Here is a 6,528-nt window from a genome sequence, read left to right on the forward strand (position 1 = left end):
GCATGGATGTAAAAAACTGGACAGGATCAAAAGCTCAGCGAGTTCTGCTTCTTTCTCACAATACACACACATATACACGAAAACTCTCCCAAACTCTCTCAAAAATCCGCCATTTTTCACCAAATTTCTTGCAAAACTTCACAATAATCATGCCTAGATTCAGTAGTCTCAACCCCTTCAGGAGAAAGAAAGCCGATACTGGAGGATCAGGAGCATCATCGTCCAGGCAACCAGAGCCCGAACCGGAAATGTTTCATGAACAGGAACAACATATGCAACAAGAAGAAGAAGAACAGGAGGAGCAACATATTCCTTATCACGATCAAGATCAATTATTCGTGAATCAGTTTCGTCAATTCGCTCCACATCAAAGGATTCTGAGTTTAGACATTAATGAAGATCAGTTACACCCAAATCTGAGATTTGATAGATGTTGGATAGAGTATCCAGACTATCAAAAGAACATGCACATTCTCTACTTTAAGGTTGTTGAAATGCCAAGGGCAATTGACTGGGTACCTTTGGAAACAGTTGACCTTGCCGAACCGATTCGGCAATTATTGGTGCAAAGGTATGGTAATTCTCAGTTTAACGATTGGATGCGCCTATTTTCCATTCGTAGAACCATATATAGGGAATGGTGTATAGAATTACTTAGTACTATTAAGTTAAACAGTGATGTTAGGAGGATAGATGATAGAAGCTTTATTAGATTTCTTTTAGGTGGACGCATGTACAGAATGTCCATGATAGATTTAGCCAGGGCCTTACAGATTTACACCCCTGCTGAACTTTTGAGCCCCGACTGTAATAGCCTGATTGCCCAAGGAGAAAGGGTAGATAGGGAATTTGATATTAACGCTGTCTGGAGGCGTATGTCCCACTTTAATGAATTTCACGCCAGTGGAAATCATACATACTTAGATATAGACAGAGCTGAACTCCGGGTGATTCATAGATTCTTAGCAAACACAATTACACAAAGGGGTAGGAATAAGGAGAAATTGACCGTAAATGATTTGTTCTACCTCAAGTGTATTAGAGACCCGAGGAGTTTCGTTAACATTCCCTATTGTGTTGGTTATTATCTCGCTAATGTAGTTTCGGGGATGAAATCGGGGAGTATTATAGGTGGTGGTATTTTCATTACTCTCATTGGAGAGTATTTAGGTGTAGATAAGCACCAAGGGGGTCCAATGAACGAAATAGAGGACCAAGGTGAAACTATAAGTTCAAACCTTTATCACGGTGCAAGGGTATTATTGATGAGACGTGGTCGGGTATATAGATACGAGGGACCTCAGCGACAGGTAGAGAGAGGTTCGGATGATGAGATGGAGGAGGCGAACAACATTATAGGAGTTGTTCGGGAGACTGCTCTTGATTTAGGAGTTCGTATGGAGGATGAATACATGACGAACTATGATAGGCATATGCAGTACGAGGCATGGCAACGCCGGAATGACTACGAGCATTCCCGGCAACGAGAGCATGGCCGATGGGATTATCATCAGCGCCAAATTATAAGCCAGTTGCAGCCTGGCGAGATGTATTATCCGACCCGACCCGCATACTATCCCGCACATCAGCCAGAGATGAGACCACCCTATGATTCATATGATTATGACGCAGCATACCAGTACACCTATAATCAGCCATGGAACCCGGACGCGAACATGAATTGGGATCCATATCCTAATTTTCCTCCTAACCCACCTCCTGATCAGTAGAGATAAGTGGTAATTTTTATTTTTATTTTAAACACTTAACATTTTATTATGTTTATGTAATGTTGGATATTTTATTATTATTGTGTACTAATATTTTTCTTATAGTTTGAAAGTGGGATGCCAAAGTTCCATTACAAATTGCATGTATGATTATATTTGTATTGTACGTATTCTATTTTATGCACAAAACAGGGTAAAACAACGCGTTTTCAAAGACTGGCATTAAGTTCAGCAAAAGCAAGTAATTTTGACGACAATGATGCAAAATGTATGTGAAATAACAACAAGACGGAATGAACAAATGACGTGCACCATTTATCATTCAGCAAACAAACGCCAATATATTTGGAAACTTTGGTAAAAATTTAATCATTTTCACACAAATCACCCTCAATAATTTAAATTGTTACTGATTTCTTGCAAATGAGGGCATTGCAAGATCTTAAGTGTGGGAAGGGGTTAAATTCTTCCGGATATTAAAAATTTTTTACTTTATACACTTGGTTACCATTAAAATACTAGTAAAGCAGTAGTTGTATTAGAATCTAGTGCTCTCTGATAAAAAAAGAACAGCCCTAGTCTTATATACTAACTACCCAATTCTAGTAAAATTTTTCAAAATTTTCAATTAAATGAATTAAAATCATGTTTATACATATTTATGAACGATAAAACTAGGTTTTAACACCGAAATTATTGTTACCTCAGAAAGGACATAAATTGAGAAACAAACTAAAATGTTAAAATTCATTTAAAATGGAATAGAGGACGATAAAAAGAAAAATAAAAAGCCAAGTGTGGGAAAGTTTACCAAGTTATTTTAAACATATGTCACATATATTTGTAACAAATAACTGAAAATACTTTTGCTTTGAACTAAACTAAACTGTTTTACCCGATGAAAGAAAAGAAGAGATGGATCTACACGATGAATCAATTCCATCATTAAAAGGAAGTAAAGTCTTCCGAAAAAGACACGCGCTTCTTGATTTAGGTCATGAAGTTGTCGTTCAGACCAGCTGTAGGTTGACGAAAAATCTAGAAAAGTCATCACTAAAATCAGCAGGAAATCCACGGACCTCAGCATTAAACAGGGTCGCCAAGTGGTCAGATTTATCCTAACCATGAGAAGGATTTATCTCGTACAATGGGGAGGCACCGTGCAAATTAGCTGGATAAGACTAATGAATCAGATCCCCAGAAAGGATAATCTCCTTAAAGATTAAAAATCAGCTTTTAAGACTGATATTACTCAATCCTAGAGATTGACCTTAAAGATTGAGAATTACAAACTCATGGAATTCGATGATATCTAAACTCGAGCTTAAACGAGAAAATATTTTGATCAAAATTATAAACCGATTTGTTTTCTGAAAACCCTATTTTCAATGCGTTCATTACCATTGAACGTAAAATCCTAGGAATTCACCTGGAATTCATTAGGTCACCTGAACTAAATCGGGTGTCAACCGTAAGAACGGTGGTTGCATAGCATGGTCAAAGACAGGACCTTGTGCCAGACCGAAAAATTATAAGGGTGAGCTTTACTATTGCTCCTACCAAGGATAGTAATTGCGTCCGACACGTTATAGACCATAATCAAAAGCATGTCACGGGACATTGCCTTAACAGTTGCTTGTTCAACGCTTTCCTTTACAACCGGACGGTAGTTTGCCGAAAGGTAATATACGGAACAAGTAAACTGGACGTGTTGCTTTCCGAATACAAGGTTAGCAAGTGGGTGACACAAAACCGCAAGTTTTGAGCTAAAATTTTCAAATTTGAAACCCACCAAACCCACAAAAATATTTTGCAAACACCGGTAAAGGGTTATTCCGGAAAACTTATCTAGGGTAAAAACTAGATTTAATTTTCAAAAGATCAAATGTTTTCATAAAGATCCAATTTCCTTAATGGATCTAAATTTTTATAGTCATGTGGGACTGTAAACCATATCGTCACTACCATTGTTTATACCGCCGTATAGAAATCACTGATGTACAAAGTATGAAGAATAAAGAAGTGATTCTAGTATTTCAAGACAATATTGCTTGAGGACAAGCAACGCTCAAGTGTGGGAATATTTGATAATGCTAAAAACGAACATATATTTCATAGCATTATTCCTCAAGAAAGACAAGCTTTTAGTTGCAATTGTTCTATTTACAAGTAATATTCGTTTAAATAATAAAAGGTGAAGACAAAAGACAGATTCGACAAATTGAAGACAAAAAGGTCCAAAGAGTTAAAAAGTACAAGATACAATTAAAAAGGTTCAAAATATTGATGAGGAACGTCTCAAAACGACAAGAGTACAAGTTACAAGACGCAAAGTACGCGATTTAAAATAATACGCAAGGACGTCCGAAAATCCGGAACCGGGACCTGAGCCAAGAAGAAACGCCCGACGCAACGGACCAAAAATATCTAGTCTACTATGCACAAGAATATAATATAATATATATATAATTATATATAATTATATATTATATATATTATTATTATTATATTACGTCGGCAAGAAGAAAACAAAAGTAGTTGGCTGAATCCAGGGTGGCCATGCGACTCGCATGGCCAGAAGCACAAAACCATGCGAGTCGCATGGTGTGAGATTGCTGGTCAGGTCCTATAAATAGCCAGTTTTCTGACGAGTTTTTATAATACTTTTTCTCTTCCTCTTCAACGTAAATATATTTATATTTATAATTTATATTTTAATTTTAATTATAATTCTAATAATAAGGGTATGTTAGCGAATGTTGTAAGGGTGTAAGTCGAAATTCTGTCCGTGTAACGCTACGCTATTTTTAATCATTGTAAGTTATGTTCAACCTTTTTATATTAATGTCTCGTAGCTAAGTTATTATTATGCTTATTTAAAACGAGGTAATCATGATGTTGGGCTAATTACTAAAATTGGGTAATTGGGCTTTGTACCATAATTGGGGTTTGGACAAAAGAACGACACTTGTGGAAACTAGACTATGGGCTATTAATGGGCTTTATATTTGTTTAACTAAATGAAAGTTTGTTAATGTTAATATAAAGATTTACAATTGGGCGTCCCTATAAATTACCATATACACTCGATCGGACACGATGGGCGGGGTATTTATATGTACGAATAATCGTTCATTTAACCGGACACGGGAATGGATTAATAGCCACTAGAATAATTAAAACAGGGGTGAAATTACATTCAAGGGTAATTGGTGTAATTGTTAACAAAGTAGTAAAACCTTGGTTTACACGCAGTCGATAACCTGGTGTATTCATTAAACAAAGTATTAAAACCTTGTTACAATTCGAATCCCCAATTAGTTGGAATATTTATCTTCGGGTATAATAATAATTTGACAAGGACACTTGCAATTTATATTTATGACTGATGGACTGTTATGGACAAAAACCAGACGGACATATTGAATAATCCAGGACAAAGGACAATTAACCCATGGGCATAAAACTAAAATCAACACGTCAAACATCATGATTACGGAAGTTTAAATAAGCATAATTCTTTTATATCATATTTTATTTCCTTTATTTTATATTTAATTGCACTTCTAATTATCGCACTTTTATTTATTGTTATTTCATTTTATCGCACTTTTAATTATCGTACTTTTTAATTATCGCAATTTAATTTTTATCGCATTTTTATTATTCGCAATTTCATTATCGTTATTTACTTTACGCTTTAATTTAAGTCTTGTATTTATTTTATATTTTACATTAGGTTTTAACTGCGACTAAAGTTTTAAAATCGACAAACCGGTCATTAAACGGTAAAAACCTCCCTTTTATAATAATATTACTTATATATATATTTGTATTTTTATAAAAGTAAACTAATATAGCGTTGAGCTTTGCTTAAAGATTTCCCTGTGGAACGAACCGGACTTACTAAAAACTACACTACTGTACGATTAGGTACACTGCCTATAAGTGTTGTAGCAAGGTTTAAGTATATCCATTCTATAAATAAATAAATATCTTGTGTAAAATTGTATCGTATTTAATAGTATTTTCTCCTAAAAAATTAATAGTATTTTATACCCCTCTGCTTTGACATCAGCAACGCTAAATAAATAAAAAAAAGATTTTTATTTTTAGTTTACTTTTATTAAAATTCACTTTTGTAAAAATACGTTTTTAATTATTCGAAAACATAAAAAGAAAACAAAAATATAAATATTTTTAAGAATTTGTTAAATATTTAAGTTTTGTAAAGTTTCTTTATTTTTATTTTATAAAAATATAAATTTTATTTAAATATTTTGTTTTTATTAAAACATAAAAAAAACGTCGAATTAAAAACTGTGCCTGAGTTGAATTTTGGAACCCCGCGACTCGCGGAGTTTGCAGCTTCTAATACCGCAACTCGCGGAGCCGTCTGACACGGGCCACACAGGAACCCTAATCAGCATTAATTACGGAGTAATTATTAATTATTATTATTATTAACCCTAAATTACTTATTATTATAATTAGTTTTAAGTTTTTTTTATTTAATTTATATATTTAGTTAAATTAGTTTAATTAATATAAAATTAATATTTTAATAAAATAAATAATATAAAAATAATATTTTTATAAAAATTGTACTTTTTACAACTTTTTGTATATTTTTATATTTTGTCCCTTTTTAATTGTTTTAGCGTAATATTTGTATTTTTTCGCTAGTTTTTAGTTTTAAACTTAGTTTTTGCCATAGTTATTTTTTACTTCTAGATTTTTAGGCTTTGCCGTAAAATCCCTTAAGTGCCTTTTCTTTAGACTAAGATTTAGGTACTTT

This window comes from Rutidosis leptorrhynchoides, chromosome 6 (genome assembly GCF_046630445.1).
Source record: "Rutidosis leptorrhynchoides isolate AG116_Rl617_1_P2 chromosome 6, CSIRO_AGI_Rlap_v1, whole genome shotgun sequence".
Classification (NCBI taxonomy): Eukaryota; Viridiplantae; Streptophyta; class Magnoliopsida; order Asterales; family Asteraceae; genus Rutidosis; species Rutidosis leptorrhynchoides.